Consider the following 16,304-nt stretch of genomic DNA (forward strand, 5'->3'; position numbering starts at 1 on the left):
AAACACCCTCTTCCAACAATACAAGAGAAGACTACACATGGACATCACCAGATGGTCAACATGGAAATCAGATTGATTATATTCTTTGCAGCCGAAGATGGAGAACCTCTGTACAGTCAGCAAAAACAAGACCGGGAGCTGACTGTGGCTCAGATCATGAATTGTTTATTGCCAAATTCAGACTTAAATTGAAGGAAGTAGGGAAGACCACCAGCCCATTCAGATATGACCTAAATCAAATCCCTTATGATTATACAGTGGAAGTAACAAATAGATTCAAGGGATTAGATCTGATAAAGTTCCTGAAGAGCTATGAACAGAGGTTCATGACATTGTACAGGAGGCAGTGATCAAGACCATCCCCAAGAAGAAATGCAAAAAGGCAAAATGTTTGTCTGAAGAGGCCTTACAAATAGCTGAGAAAAGAAAAGAAGTTAAAGGCAAAGGAGAAAAAGAAAGATAAATCCAGTTGAACGCAGCATTCCAAAGAATAGCAAGGAGAGATAAGAAAGCCTTCCTCAGTGATCAGTGCAAAGCAACAGAGGAAAACAATAGAATGGGAAAGACTAGAGATCTCTTCAAGAAAATTAGAAATACCAAGAGAATATGTCATGCAAAGATGGGCACAATAAAGGGAAAAAATGGTATGGACCTAATAGAAGCAGAAGATATTAAGAAGAGGTGGCAAGAATACACAGAAGAACTATACAAAAAAAGATCTTAATGACCCAGATAACCCAGATCACACGATGGTGTGATCACTCACCTAGAGCCAGACATCTTGGAATGCAAAGTCAAGTAAGCCTTAGGAAACATCACTACGAACAAAGCTAGTGGAGGTGATGGAATTCCAGCTGAACTTCAATTTCAAATCCTGAAAGATGATGCTGTGAAAGTGCTGCACTCAATATGCCAGCAAATTTGGAAAACTCAGCAGTGGCCACAGGACTGGAAAAGGTCAGTTTTCATTCCAATCCCAAAGAAAGGCAATGCCAAAGAATGTTCAAACTACCACACAATTGCACTCATCTCACATGCTAGCAAAGTAATTCTCAAAATTCTCCAAGCTCGCCTTCAACAGTATGTGAACCAAGAACTTCCAGATGTTCAAGCTGGAGTTATAAAAGGCAGAGGAACCACAGATCAAATTGCCAACATTCATTGGATTATGGAAAAAGCAAGAGAATCCAGAAGAACATCTATTTCTGCTTCATTGACTAGGCTAAAGCCTTTGACTGTGTGGATCGTAACAAACTGTGGGAAATTCTAAAAGAGATGGAAATACCAGACCACCTGATCTGCCTCCTGAGAAATCTGTATGCAGGTCAAGAAGCAACAGTTAGCACTGGACATGGAACAACAGACTGATTCCAAATTGGGAAAGGAGTACATCAAGGCTATATTGTCACCCTGTTTATTTACTTATATGCAGAATACATCATGCGAAATGCTGGACTGGATGAAGCACAAGCTGGCATCAAGGTTGCTGGGAGAAATATCAATAACCTCAGATATGCAGATGACACCACCCTTATGGTAGAAAGCAAAAAGGAACTAAAGAGCCTCTTGATGAAAGTGAAAGAGGAGAGTGAAAAAGCTGGCCTAAAACACAACATTCAAAAAACAAAGATCATGGCATCTGGTCCCATCACTTTATGGCAAGTAGATGGGGAAACAATGGAAACAGACTTTATTTACTTGGGCTCCAAAATCACTGCAGATGGTGACTGCAGCCATGAAATTAAAAGATGCTTGCTCCTTGGAAGAAAAGCTATGACCCACCTAGACAGCAGGCAGCATATTAAAAAGCAGAAATATTACTTTGCTGACAAAGGTCCATACAGTCAAAGCTATGGTTTTTCCAGTACTCTTGTATGTGAGAGTTGGACTGTAAAGAAAGCTGAGTGCCAAAGAATTGATGCTTTTGAACTGTTGGAGAAGACTCTTGAGAGTCCCTTGGACAACAAGGAGATCCAACCAGTCCATCCTAAAGGAGATCAGTCCTGGGTGATCATTGGAAGGACTGATGTTGAAGCTGAAGCTCTAATACTTTGGCCACCTGACACAAAGAGCTGATTCATTGGAAAAGACCCTGATGCTGGGAAAGATTGAGGGCAAGAGGAGAAGGGGATGACAGAGGACGAGATGGTTGGATGGCATCATTGACTGGATGGACATGAGTTTGAGCAAGTTCCAGAAGTTGGTGATGGACAGGGAAACCTGGCATGCTGCAGTCCATGGGGTCACAAAGAGTTGGACATGACTGGGCGACTGAACTGAACTGAACTGATATATCCAGCCAGTTTTCAGGCCTTCTCAAAGCTTACTAACCAAAAGATTGAGAGTGCTTTTAAAAATAAATAAATAAGTGAGGTGGGAGAGACCATTTAGAAAGCAATGGAAGTGACTCAGCTCAGACTAAGCTAGCATTTTTCTAGTCTCTGCTCTAGACTGCTCTCTGATAGCTATGGTTTTAAGAGAGAGAGTGTTGGGTGACCACCTAGTTCAGTTCAGTTCAGTTGCTCAGTTATGTCCATCTCTTTGCAACCCCATGGACTGCAGCACGCCAGTCTTCCCTGTCTACCGCCAACTTGCTCAAACTCATGCCCATCCAGTTGGTGATGCCATCCAACCATCTCACACTCTGTTGTCCCCTTCTCCTCCTGCCTTCAGTCTTTCCCAGCATCAGAGTCATTGCCAATGAGTCAGTTCTTTGCATCAGGTGGCCAAACTGTTGGAGCTACAGCTTCAGCATCAGTCCTTCCAATGAATATTCAGGATGGATTTCCTTTGGTATTGACTGATTTGATCTCCTTGCAGTCCAAGGGACTCTCAAGAGTCTTCTCCAACACCACGGTTCAAAAGCATAAATTCTTTGGCACTCAGTTTTCTTTATGGTCCAACTCTCACATCCATACATGACTACTGGAAAAACCATAGCTTTGACTGTACATACATTTGTCAGCAAAGTAATGTCTCTGCTTTTTAGTATATTGCCTAGGTTTGTCATAGCTTTTCTTCCAAGAAGCAAGCGTCTTTTAATTTAATGGCTGCAGTCACCATCTGCAGTGATTTTGGAGCCCAAGAAAATAAAGTCTGCCACTGTTTCCATTGTTTCCCCATCTATTTGCCGTGAAGAGATGGGACCAGATGTCATGATCTTTGTTTTTTGAATGTTGAATTTTAGGCCAGCTTTTTCACTCTCCTCTTTCACTTTCATCAAGAGGCTCTTTAGTTCCTTTTCACTTTCTGCCATAAGGGTGGTGTCATCTGCATATCGGAAGTTATTGACAGTTCTCCCAGCAATCTTGATTCCAGCTTGTGCTTCATCCAGTCTGGCATTTTGCACGATGTACTCTGCATATAAGTTAAGTAGCAGGGTACAATATACAGCCTTGACGTACTCCTTTCCCAATTTGGAACCAGCCCATTCTTTTATGTACAAAGCCATCATCTCCAGTGGTTTTCAAATTTTGGTTTTAGTAGAAGTGTTTTAAGAAATGTCTCAAGAGGAACTCGGAAATGGGTTAAACTTAAAAACATAAGGACTGAGCTGCTGTGGTTTGACTGAGAGTCCAGTTTAAGTCCTCGGTCTCCTTCCTTTCAGTCTCCTGGGAACAATTAACGTTCCCTGTCCCCCATCTCCCCAACCCCAGCTGCCAAGGATGACACTCCATAGAGAGCAGTTTAAAAAACACTGGTCTGATTAACCTCCCATCCAGAGCCTCGTTAGATTGCTTTCAGGGTCAGCCAGATCACTACGTCACAAAGCCATCCTTCCTATTGCTAAATGCTTTGATCCTCAGAAAATTCTTCCGTTTACTGAGGTGAGAACTGCTCCCTAAACTTCCATCCACTGTGCCTTATTTTTTCCTCTGGAAGTCTTGCTATGTTCTTCCACATGAAAGGTCATTAAATAAATGTTTATTGAGAGCATCCTCTCTTTTCCAGGCAAAACCCTCATCATATCTTCCAATAGATTCTCTTGTGACATGGTCACTCCCTGTGGGACATGCTCCAATTTGTCGATGTCTCCTTTAAGATGAGACTCCTGGAAGAGACCATGGCTCCAGGCAGGATCTGGCCTGGGCAGTGTGCATGAGAGCCGGTCCTTCCCTTGATCTGGACATTAAGCCTCATTTACTGCAGTGTGGGATTACATTAGCTCCCTTGGCAGCCACTCTCCAGTCTCTTCATACTGAATCTGCTGTCTATGAAACTCCCTCTGTTTCACATTAATTGCTATTAAGTGAATTCTTTCCCATCCTGTGCTCTTGCAAGCTGACATTTCTTAATGTAAGTGCTGAACTTTACTTTTAGTTCCTCAGTATTTCATCCTGTTGGTTTTAGTCCAGTCATGAAAAACATAAAATCTTGATTCTGTTTCTCAATGGCTATTACTTCCCAGCCTTAGTTGCCTTGGATTTTAGAGTTAATTTTGTACATCGGGAAGACTACTAACATGTATCTGAAGCTTAGGTGAGAGGTGAAGGTGAGAGACATTTTTTTTTAAACTTCCATTTATTGAGTACACTATCTTATTTAATCTTTCATCTTTATACTGGCCCAGTGGACAGAGATATTAATATTGCATGTTACAAAGGAGGAAACTAAGGGGAAGGGAGGAAAATGAAGATCTTCTTCAGTTATCAGTCTCAGTGACTACTGGCCTTGCAGCTGCTTCTATTTTGTGCAGCACACAAATTACAGAAGCTCCACTCTATGGTCTTAGGGGAAGGTTTGGGCTCAACTATGGCTGAAAAGCTGTGGACTAAAGGAAGGTGAGAAGAAAAAATAACTCTGAGGTCCTTCTTCAGAGAGTGACATCTCATTAGCCTTTTGAAGAAAATGAAGTCAAACATAAGAATGGATGAAAATTGAAAACAGGTGGAAAAAAATGATGAATTATAAAAATAAAATTTATTGAGCATATAATGCTATAGAATGTGACTTGGTCATATGGGTGTTTTAGTTACACGATCTTGAAATCTGCATTTGTGGCTTTTTCAGGCTGATAGAAGTTTTCCCCTTGTCTTTTTAGATTCTGTGGAAGGAAGTGATGATTAAGTGAAGGATTATCCCCATGTCACCCTACTTTAATTGATCTGCACAGCATTTATGATCACATGATACTTTTCTTATTTACTTATTTCTCTCCACTTAAATGTAAGCTCCATAAAAGCAGGGTCCTGTCTGCCTTGTTCTTCTCTGTATCCCTATTACCTAGAATAGTGCTGGGCACATACCCAGTGTTTAAAATGAATGAATCTAAATATAACAGACAAAACCTAGCATTTTAAAAAGATTATTTAAAAACAATGTATTAAAAGGCTGAGTAAGGCTCACCCCGCACTCACCCTGGATGTAGATGTAGGCACACTGTTTAAATTTTAAGAAAATACTGCTAACATCCTTCCAGGGCCAAGTCAAAGCTACTTTGGATAAATTAAAAAATATATACTGCCCTCTGATGGTAGTGGGGTTTAGTTTTAATTTTAGCAGCACTAGTTGACCTCCTAGTTCCCTTAGAGTCAAACTATGGTTTTGGGGGATGGCAGAGCCAAGGTGCCTCTATATATATAGCCAAAGGCCTATACAATACAAAATATGTTATTCATCTTCAAGACAATTCTCCTAGCTAGTACTCCTACCTACTCCTACCTTTCCAACCAGATTCTAGAGTCCCACTGGTCAATTCGGCAGTGCGAGGGTGGGTCTGCTCAGAGATGGGGGCAGAAAGATAGTGACATCACTTGCTTGCCTGAGCCTGCTGGACCAAAGAGGGGTGACCCTTCATACGGCAATTGCTTTTTTAGTTGTCTAACTTCTTAACTTGGCCTCTTTTGTTTTTGCCTCAAACTTTCCACTTTTTCCTGCCTCCTGTTCTGACTCCTCTCAGGGTGGAAATGTCAAATTTGAAAGTTTAAAAAATGTCAGCCCTTTATATTAAAAGCATGCCTCAAAAGATATTCTAAAAATATGTTAATCCTTTTATCATATAGGCTATCAGATATCAAAGTATAGTTTTCAAAATTTAAAAAACATAATTCTCATAACCAATATAAAATGAAGATATGCTAACACTTATTAACTCTTTGATGAAGGGCACCGCTAAGATGGTAGAGCTGGTTCCAAAAATATTTTGAGGGACTAAGTGTTTATAGGTTTTCACAGAAAATATTAAGATAAGATGGCTAAGTTAGAAGATACAAAAATGGTTAATGTCCTATAGGCAAATAAACCTATAGGTTATCTTCTCTACTGGGCAGAAATTTTCAAGTTAATAGTGCCCGGGTTCTAATCAAATAATAAACCTCAAACACAAATACATTGTCCTAGAAAATTAAACAATTTTTAGAAAAGATTTTAAACAATACTATAGTATAATATTGCAAAAACATTTGCATTATTTTAAGTTTTGGATAATTTTTCATAACACAAGTTTTTTCATATATATATATATGAGGTTTATATGTATTTCTCATGTTAGTCTTTTCCCTGTTTTGGAGCGTGTGCTTATTTTTCAAATATTAAACAGTGGATGTGAGAGAGAGAAAAAGTAAATCTCACAAGATTTCTTTTGTTACTATTTGACAATTTTAATTTCAGGGTGAAAGTGTTTGGTATAGAATGGAGGAAAAAGAGGTAAAATGAGAAGAGAGTTTAAAGGTTTTGGATAAAATGAATTTGAGGGTTACATTAGGATTTTACTTTATCCATTTTATTATGGTCCATTATCAGAAATAATGGATGCCTCTAAGTTTCTTTTCATTGAAGAATCCATCAGACCCCAAATATGAAAATTATGTAGTACCCAGTGTCTAATAACAGGAAAGAGGAACAGTGGAATCAACAGATATTTAATAACAGTGATGACAAATGCTTGGCTCTAGTTAAGATTTCCTTTTCAGCATTGAGACACGTGGTAATTTCACTGTCCTAGCCACGTAATGCTACTATTAACAAGGTCAAGATGGCAGCCCTAATGGAATTTGCCAACCTAAGAGTTCCTACCAGAAACTGAAAGATTCCTGGATCCATAATCACACGTATCTAGGTTAGGAACAAGGATCATTCATCCAATTTAAAGAAAATCCTGTCTTGAACACACACTGCCAATTTTTTGTTTGTTTTGTTTTTGTTTTATTTTCTTCTGGTGAAACACATATAGGAGCTTTTTTCTGACCTAAAAAAATCAAATGCTCTAATCTTTTATCACTTTTGTCCTCTGTATCTTTTCTCTACCTCTTTCTAAACATATAATATTAATTCTACCCTTTTACATTTTCTTCTTCAAATTATTAATGCAACTGGCCAAAACCATAGTAAGCATTTCATACCTACACAAATGATTTTAGGATCTGGCTGAGTTTCTTCTCCCTGTTGTCCCGTATCAGTCAGTGTTCTCAGGATCTTTCAACATTTGAGCTGCTGTTCCTCCAGACTCCTTAGTTTCACAAGGCTTCATAGCTTTTTTGATTTTGTGGACTTCATCTCTATCAGTCTTGGTCTGTAAAGTTCAAATGCTGGATCTCATCATCACTGGGACTTACTAAACTTCCGAGACCTTTTAACTCAGCATTTCCTTTCTCTAACCTAACTGCTCTATTGTTTTCTCCCGAGCATACCTGTCACAACTTGCCAGACCTTCCTTCTGATGCCACCCTTTCTAGTACTTTTCATTGCTCAGCCCCTCCTATTTGACTCAGCCTCCCCCAGGCTCCGCAGGACTCCACCCAGCCTTAGGTTCCAAAGTCCACGGCTTGGTGCTGCCCTTGCCAGTTGCCTACCCTTCCTCAGTCTCTTGTACTTTGCTCTGTCCACTGTATCAATCTCTTCCAGAGATCTTTGGGTCTATCCTTAAAACACACATGGTCCCTACCGGGTCCAGAAGTGAAAGAGGCCAATGGAAGAGGTTTGTTCTGTTGTTAACAGGAATTTAGGGCTGGGGGGAAAAAAGAGAAATTCCACTTACATCGGCTTAAAAATGGGGAAATTTGTCATTTCATGTAACAAAATGTCCAAAGATAGGGCAGGCTCTGTTTGCAGTACACCAGGGCTCTGTCTCCATCTTTCTGTGCTTCTCTTTGTTCTGTTCTCATTACGATCAGCATCACCCTCAGGCCGCCCACAAAGTGACTGCAGTGTCCAGGTGTCATTTTCAGATACAACCATGTCCAGAGAAACAGAGACTTCTCCAAAAAATAGCGAATGCCTTTCTCTCAGGTCCTCGTAGACCCCCCTTCACCTCTCATTGGCTAGAACTGGGTGAGATGCCCTTCTCTAAACCAGTCATTGACAATGAAATGCAATCACTGGAATTGAAGAAGGCTGAGCGCCGAAGAATTGATGCTTTTGAACTGTGGTGTTGGAGAAGACTCTTGAGAGTCCCTTGGACTGCAAGGAGATCCAACCAGTCCATTCTGAAGGAGATCAGCCCTGGGATTTCTTTGGAAGGAATGATGCTAAAGCTGAAACTCCAGTACTTTGGCCACCTCATGTAACGTGTTGACTCATTGGAAAAGACTCTGATGCTGGGAGGGATTGGGGGCAGAAGGAGAAGGGGACGACAGAGGATGAGATGGCTGGATGGCATCACTGACTCGATGGACATGAGTCTGAGTGAACTCCAGGAGTTGATGATGGACAGGGAGGCCTGGCGTGCTGTGATTCATGGCGTCGCGAAGAGTCGGACACGACTGAGTGACTAAACTGAACTGAACTGAACTGAACAGGGTTTGCCTCTAGACCTGAGACTTGTGTGGGAAGGATAATATCTGAGCAGACAGTACTGAGCCTCTGCAGGAAATGAAAGAAGTGAAAGGATGTTGAGTAGATAATCTGCTATGTAACTATCTTTTACAGTATGAAATGGTGAACCATTGGGAGAATGGTGAACTTTTAGCCATAAAGGCTAAAAATTTTGAACTTGAATGTTGATTGGTCATTCAGCCATTAACACTCCTGTAGACTTGACAAGAAGTTCTTTTGTTATTTTGTTTCTAGGAGAGAGGAGGTGAGGATAGGGGAGATCCTTTTCAGTTTGTGACCCTTGGATTGTAGGTTTTCATGAAACTCCCCACAGTCTACTTTTTCCATCTCTGTTGACCACATCCAACCTGACCCTTCCATCTGAACAAAGCTCCTTCTTTCTAATAAAATAAGAATTCACATTTTGAGGCAAGACAAGAAAAAATTAAACATTTTTTTTTCCTGTCTGTTGGGCCTCCTCCCTCCCCTCTAGTATGAATTGTGCATCTGCATTAAGTGTTAACCAGACCTCCCCCATGGCAGAAGTACCTGCATAACCATAAAGATAATTTTTTTTCCTTCTGCTGCCAGCCATATAACTCCTTAGAAGATAACATTTCTTTCTCAGTCCTGTAAGGGGTCATGTTGGCTCCACACTTGCCTTCTATGTGAGACATCTTCAGTGAACTTTATGTACAATGCCAATATATTATTTCCCTTAAAAATAATGATTGGTCAGGGAACTATACTCAATATTTTGTAATAAGCTATTTGGGAAAAGAATCTGAAAAAAAAAAAATCCGTGTACTTTGTCATACACCTGAAACTAAAACAACATTGTAAATCAACTATACTTCAACAAACAAATAAATATTAAAAATAAAAAAATAGTGATTGATGCAGAACAGACTGGTCAGACAACCTAGGGAGTTACTGGGCCATACCTCATGGAAGTCCTTAGCTAAATTACTTACTTGTGACCTTATTAATGATACTAGCTATATTATTTGTATTCTGCCTATATTACAAGATTATTTCTTGCATTACCAAATGTGTGACTGAGCCTCAGATAAAAATGATGCCCAAGTGACCTGAAATGACTGACCAAATATATAGTCCTATAAGACCAGTGATTATAATAGTGTAGCTCTAGATATGGGAAGAAGTAACAAGAGAGAGCCATTCCGTGGACCATAATAGACTAGAAAGACAGGCAATCCAGAGGCTTTGGGCTATTTCGTTAACAGGGCCTAGTCCAGTAACAGCACTTTGAGTAGCCTATCAATGAAATCCTCACCCGACCTGGGAATGAGCATTCCTAGTGCCCTAGAATGAATTGGCCACAAAATGCCTCCAAAATCTTGGTTAAAATTAAGACTAGGGATTTCCCAGGTGGTCCAGTGGCTAAGATTCTGTGCTCCAATTGGAGGGGCCTGGGTTCAGTCGCTGGTCAGGGAATTAGATCTCACATGCTGTAACTAAGACTCAACGCAACCAAATAAAATAAATAAAATATATTTAAAAAATTAAGACTGAAAGGGAAGTGATAAAAAAATAAAGAATGTTGCCCCTGTCAAATTCAAGAATCAAGTCCTTAACCACTGCAATCGCTGACCTACAGTACCCCTTGAATGGAATTCAGGACAAAAGATACCCCCTTCACCAAAATTAAATGTGTCCTGACTTCCCCCCCTTACTCTTCCAAACAGTTCTCAGATCTCTTTGAGAGACTGTCTTCTGGGTTATAACCCTGAGTTTGGTTCAAATAAAATTTCCATTTCTTTCTTAGATGGATTATGGATTAATTCACCATAACTCCTCACTCTTATCCCAGCTTCTCCTCAGTCTCACTATAATCTGATGGCTCTGCCTGGCTCATTAAGAAGACTGAAATCATGAACCTGCCCCTGGTTTCACAACTGCCCTATCACCAGTCTTTTCTCTCAGCCTTCCCTTTCCTTTATTTTTAAAAAATTTTATTGGATTATAGTTGATTTACCATGTTGTGTTAGTTTCAGATGCACAGCAAAGTGAACCAGTTAAATATATATGTATCCACTCTTTTAAAAATAATTTTCCCATATAGGTCATGACAGAGTATTGAGCAGAGTTCCCTGTGCTATATGGTAGGTCCTTATTAGTTGCTGAGGTCCTTTAATGGACCGGAACCTGGTGGTCCGGAGTTGACGATAAGAAAGTAAAGGAGAGAAAGAGGCTGATATTACTTGGTTTACACAGAAAGCCAATAAAGCCCCTGCACGGGCCTTGCTCTGTTCACGAAGGCCTCAGACGCCCTCTCGATGGGGAGAAGGTGCAGAGCACCTTCTCGAGAGGGTCTTAGAAGCCCGGGCAGGAAAGTGAACTCAGAGAGCCTCTGCGCTCCAGGGGATCAGCCTGAAAAAGAGAGGGAAAGAGAGAGAGAGAGAAAGAAAGAAAGAAAGACACGGGGACCAGAGCTCTGATGGAGCAAAGGTGTTTTATTCAACATTGTGTAGGTATTTATACTGTCTTACAGAATAGCTATTTTCAGCAGAGATAAAAGCAAAACTTACAAGTTATCAAGAAAACATGAGGTCATCCATATGAAAGAGAGAGTTGTAAATAACACTTTTACCATACAGTTCATAAAAAGGAAGAGGGTACTTATCACTGCATAGAAAAACTAACAAAGGAAATGCCTGGATTCCTCAGTCCCGGAAGAGGCTTGTCTCTCCTCTTAATTCCTGAATATTCCTTGAATATTCAGGATCCAAAACAGATCCAAAATGGCACACAGGAAGCCTCCTGTTAAATGCTTCCTGACAATTAGTTATCTATTTTATATATAATAGTGTATATATGTCAATCCGAAACTCTCAATTTATCCTCCCCCCATCCGCTTTCCCCCAAGTAACTGTAAGTTTTTCCCCTACATCTGTGACTCTCTTTCTGTTTTTCAATACATTCATTTGTACTTCTTTTTTTAGATTTCACATATAAGCAATACCATATGATATTTGTCTTTCTCTGACTTACTTCACTAAATATGACAAGTTTCTAGGTCCATTCATGTTGCTGCAAATGGTATTATTTCATTCTTTTTTATGGCTGAGAAATAATCCATTGTATATATGTACCACATCTTCCATTCCTCTGTTGATGGACATTTAGGTGGCTTCCATATCCTGACTATTGTAGATAGTGCTGCAATGAACATTGGGGTGCAAATATCTTATCGGATTAGGGTTTTCTTCAGATATATGCCCAGGAGTGGGATTGCAGGATCACATGGTAGCTCTATTTTTAGTTTTTTAAGGAACCTCCCTATAGTGGCTGTGCCAATTTACATTCCTACCAGTGCTAGAGAGTTCCCTTTTCTCCAAGCCTTCTCCAGCATTTACTGTTTGTAGGTTTTTTGACTGGTCCACTTTGACTGGTGTGATACTTCATTGTATACATTGTCCAAGATCAGGGTGTCAGAATGTTCAGTTTCTGGCGAGAACGCTCCTCCAGTTTGCAGACTGTCAACTTCTTGTAATATCTTCACATGGTGGAGAACAGAGCAGAGCAAGAAAGCTCTCTTCTGACTCTTTTCAGATCACTAATCCATTCATGAGAGCGTCGCCCTTATGACTTCATCTAATCCTTATCACCTCCCTCAAAGGTCCCACCTCCTAATACCATCATATTGAGGGGTAAAGTTTCAACACATTAATTTTGGAAAAGCAGAATCATTCAGTTCATTCAACATTCAGTTCATAACACTTAGGTTAGGCAAAGAGTTCTTAGAATTGACACCAAAAATAAAACCTATAAAAGAAAAAAACTGATATATTTGACTTCATTGAAACTTTAAAATTTTTTGCTTCAAAGACAAGTGATAACATTTTTAAAAATCCACAGAAAAATATCTGCACATCCTATATCTGAAAAAGAACTTGTATTCAGTGTATATAAAGAGCTCTTACAACTCATTAATGAGAGACAATTCAGTTTTTAAATGAGCAAAAGATTTTCATAGACATGTCTTCAAAATATCTGATTTTGTGGACTTAAAAATAGGTAAATTTTGGGACTTCCTTGGTGGTCCAACAATTAAGAATCCATGCTTCCACTGCAGGGGACATGGGTTTGATCCCTGGTCAAGGAAATAAGATCCCACATGCTGTGTAGTGGGATCTTATTTCCCACAAACAAAAAAACAAGTGAATTCTATGGTATGTATATTGAAATAAATAAGTTATACCTCAGTAAAGCTGTTTAAAAAATAGGAAATGGAACAGAATCAATATCTACAGTTCATGTGTTCTGAGAATGAACAAGAAGGGTCAAAGATAAGTGCAAAATTTCATCAAACCCAAATAGAGATGGAGATTGAAAAAGGTTGGAGAAGGGATGGAATAAATCCATTCATGCAATGAACACTTTCTGAGTATTTACTCTGTGGAAGTTCCTCAAGACATTTGGAAATGGGCAGCTTTAAAGGAAAGGGAAATTTCCTCTCATGCATATCAAAAAATAAATCCAATAAAAATAAATGAGCAGAAGCTCTAAAAAGACATTTCTCCAGAGAAGACAGATGGTCAAAAAGCACTTGAAAAGATGCTTACCATCACAAATTATTAGAGAAATGCAAATCAAAGTTATAATGAAGTATCACACCAGTCAAAATGGACCAGTCTACAGTAAGATTGGAGCCAGATCAGCAGGGAAGGGGACTGGGGTGGGGGTTAGATTTATTTAACAAGCTAAATGAGCTAAAATTTGGTTACATACTGTATTAGATAAAGAGAGACAAGGTGATATGTCTTCTTTTAACATGTTGGAGGCTTGTGTATGTTTATAGACTGCAGAGAAAGCCAGCAGAGAATGAAGCTGGAAATGAGAAAGACAGGGGCAGAGAGAGAAAGAATAATTGATGAAGCCAGCTCATAAGAGAAGATGGAATCCAGAGCCCTCTAGGAAAGCTAATTTCTCTGCAGAGTGGGAATTGAGAGAAAGTGAGGGAAAAATATTCTCATCTCACTTTTACACGCTGGTATTTTTCTAAAAATTTAAGATAGTGAATATGCATTAACTTTATAATGGAAAAACACTTAAAAGAACTCAGCAGAAGAATTAGCTTCGAACAAGATACATGGAGAAAAAAACCTGTAACTACTCAGCTCATATGCTCTCCCCCTTCTGCCCTAGTTACAGTCCTCTGTTGCACATGTGTTAGTTTTGTTGCTTTGGTTGAACTATGTTAACAACTCAAAAGTAAAAGTTGTAGCTCATTTTGTACTTTTCTAATGCAACCTAGATAGCATATTCAAAAGCAGAGACATTACTTTGCCAACAAAGGTTCGTCTAGTCAAGGCTATGGTTTTTCCTGTGGTCATGTATGGATGTGAGAGTTGGACTGTGAAGAAGGCTGAGCACCAAAGAATTGATGCTTTTGAACTGTGGTGTTGGAGAAGACTCTTGAGAGCCCCTTGGACTGCAAGGAGATCCAACCAGTCCATTCTAAAGGAGATCAGCCCTGGGTGTTCTTTGGAAAGATTGATGCTAAAGCTGAAACTCCAGTACTTTGGCCACCTGATGCGAAGAGTTGACTCATTGGAAAAGACTCTGATGCTGGGAGGGATTGGGGGCAGGAGGAGAAGGGGACGACAGAGGATGAGATGGCTGGATGGCATCGCTGACTCGATGGACGTGAGTCTCAGTGGACTCTGGGAGTTGGTGATGGACAGGGAGGCCTGGCGTGCTGCGATTCATGGGGTCGCGAAGAGTCGGACAAGACTGAGCAACTGATCTGATCTGATCTGAATGCTCTTAATTTAATGAATATAGGAGCTGTGCTCCACAAGCATAAAAAAACCCAAAACATGGATTGGGAAATGTGAGGCAGAAGACAGTAACATAATCAAAAGATAATTATTTTGATACATATGAAAACTTAGCATATGATGTGTATGCTCAGTCACTCAGTCCTGTCTGACTCTTGGTGACCCCGTGGACCCCAGTCCTGCTAGGTTCCTCTGTCCAGAGGATTTTCCAGTTAAGAATACCGGAGTGAATTACCATTTTTTCCTCCAAGGGATCTTCCCGACCCAGGGATCGAGCACACATCTCTTGTGTCTCCTATTTCAGCAGGCGGATTCTTTACCACTGCATCACCTGGAAAGCCCCTAGTATATGATAAAGGATGCATTTCAAGTCAGTGCAGGGAAAGATAAGTAATTCACTAGATAAGGGTGTTGGTATAGTTGGATAGGCACCTGGACAAAAGTAATGTCATATTTTACAGCAAAATTAATTCCTGTATAGAAAAAATAATGGGATTAAAACAAAAAGTCTTAAGAGTGAAAAATTCCTTTTTAAATATGACACAAAATGCAGAAGCATACAGAAAAATATTGATCAATTGGACTTGAAAAAATTCTTTCTGGGAAAAATATCATAAACAAAGTGAAAAAAAAACATATGACAAGGTGGAAATATCTGCAACTCACATCGTACGTAGATCATGGACTATTTTCCTTGATAAATAACTTTTTACCAATCCATAAGAAAAAGACCAGTAATCCAACAGAAACATGAATGAAAGATGTAACATTTTTTATTTCATTAAAAAAAGGCTTATCTCACAGTGTATGAAGTCACTCAGTCTCACTCATAATAAAAGCAATGCAAATTAAAACTATGGAGATACCATTTTTAAATTATAAAATCGACAAAGATCAAGTTTGATAACTCTTTCGATGAGCATGTGGGGAAAATAGGTACTCTTATGTACTGCTGATAGTTTAAATTGCTACAACCTTACTACAAAAATGTACTTACTGTGCATTGGTAAAATACACTCTACCTCATCTCCTATCATTTTTCTTTTGCTCAATCTGTTTTAGCCACACTGGCCTCTTTACACTTCCTCAAATATATCAAGCACATTCCAGCCTTGGGGACTTATGTACTTCCCATTTTCCACTACCCCTGATACGCACATCAATTTTTCCTTACCTCCTTCAAGCCTTTGCTCAAATGTCACCTCTTCAGTGAGGCCTTCTCTGAAGTCCCGGTCAAAAACAGCAGCACCCACACCATCATTCTCTTTTTACCCTGTTTTAACTGTGAGCAGTCATCTTATGACATTATTCTATGTATGTTTATTGTTTCTCCCCTCCAAGCAGACTGTAAAGTTTATCAGAGGCTGCACCCCCAGACTCTTGAACAGTAGAGGCTCAGCATGTTGTAGGTGCTCATTAAGTACTGAATGAATGAATGGGACTCTTTGGCGGACAATCTAGCAGTATCTATTAAAATTCCGGATGCACAAACCCAGCAATTCCCCTCCAGGCATCATTTACAGTTCTGCAAGATGGGGAATGTACAAGGTTATTTACTGTGGTACTGTTAGTAATAGTGAAAGGGGAAAACAACCCAAGGCCAACTTTTGAAGTAGATCATCTATATCTACACAGTGAAGTAATATGCAATTATGGTAGGAGCTCCAGCTCTGAAAGTTCTTTTGCTACCTTTGTTGTTTTTTGTTTTTTTCTTTCTTTTTTTTTAAATTTTATTTATAAACTTTA

This window comes from Bos indicus, chromosome 1 (assembly GCF_029378745.1).
Source record: "Bos indicus isolate NIAB-ARS_2022 breed Sahiwal x Tharparkar chromosome 1, NIAB-ARS_B.indTharparkar_mat_pri_1.0, whole genome shotgun sequence".
In the NCBI taxonomy this organism is placed as follows: domain Eukaryota; kingdom Metazoa; phylum Chordata; class Mammalia; order Artiodactyla; family Bovidae; genus Bos; species Bos indicus.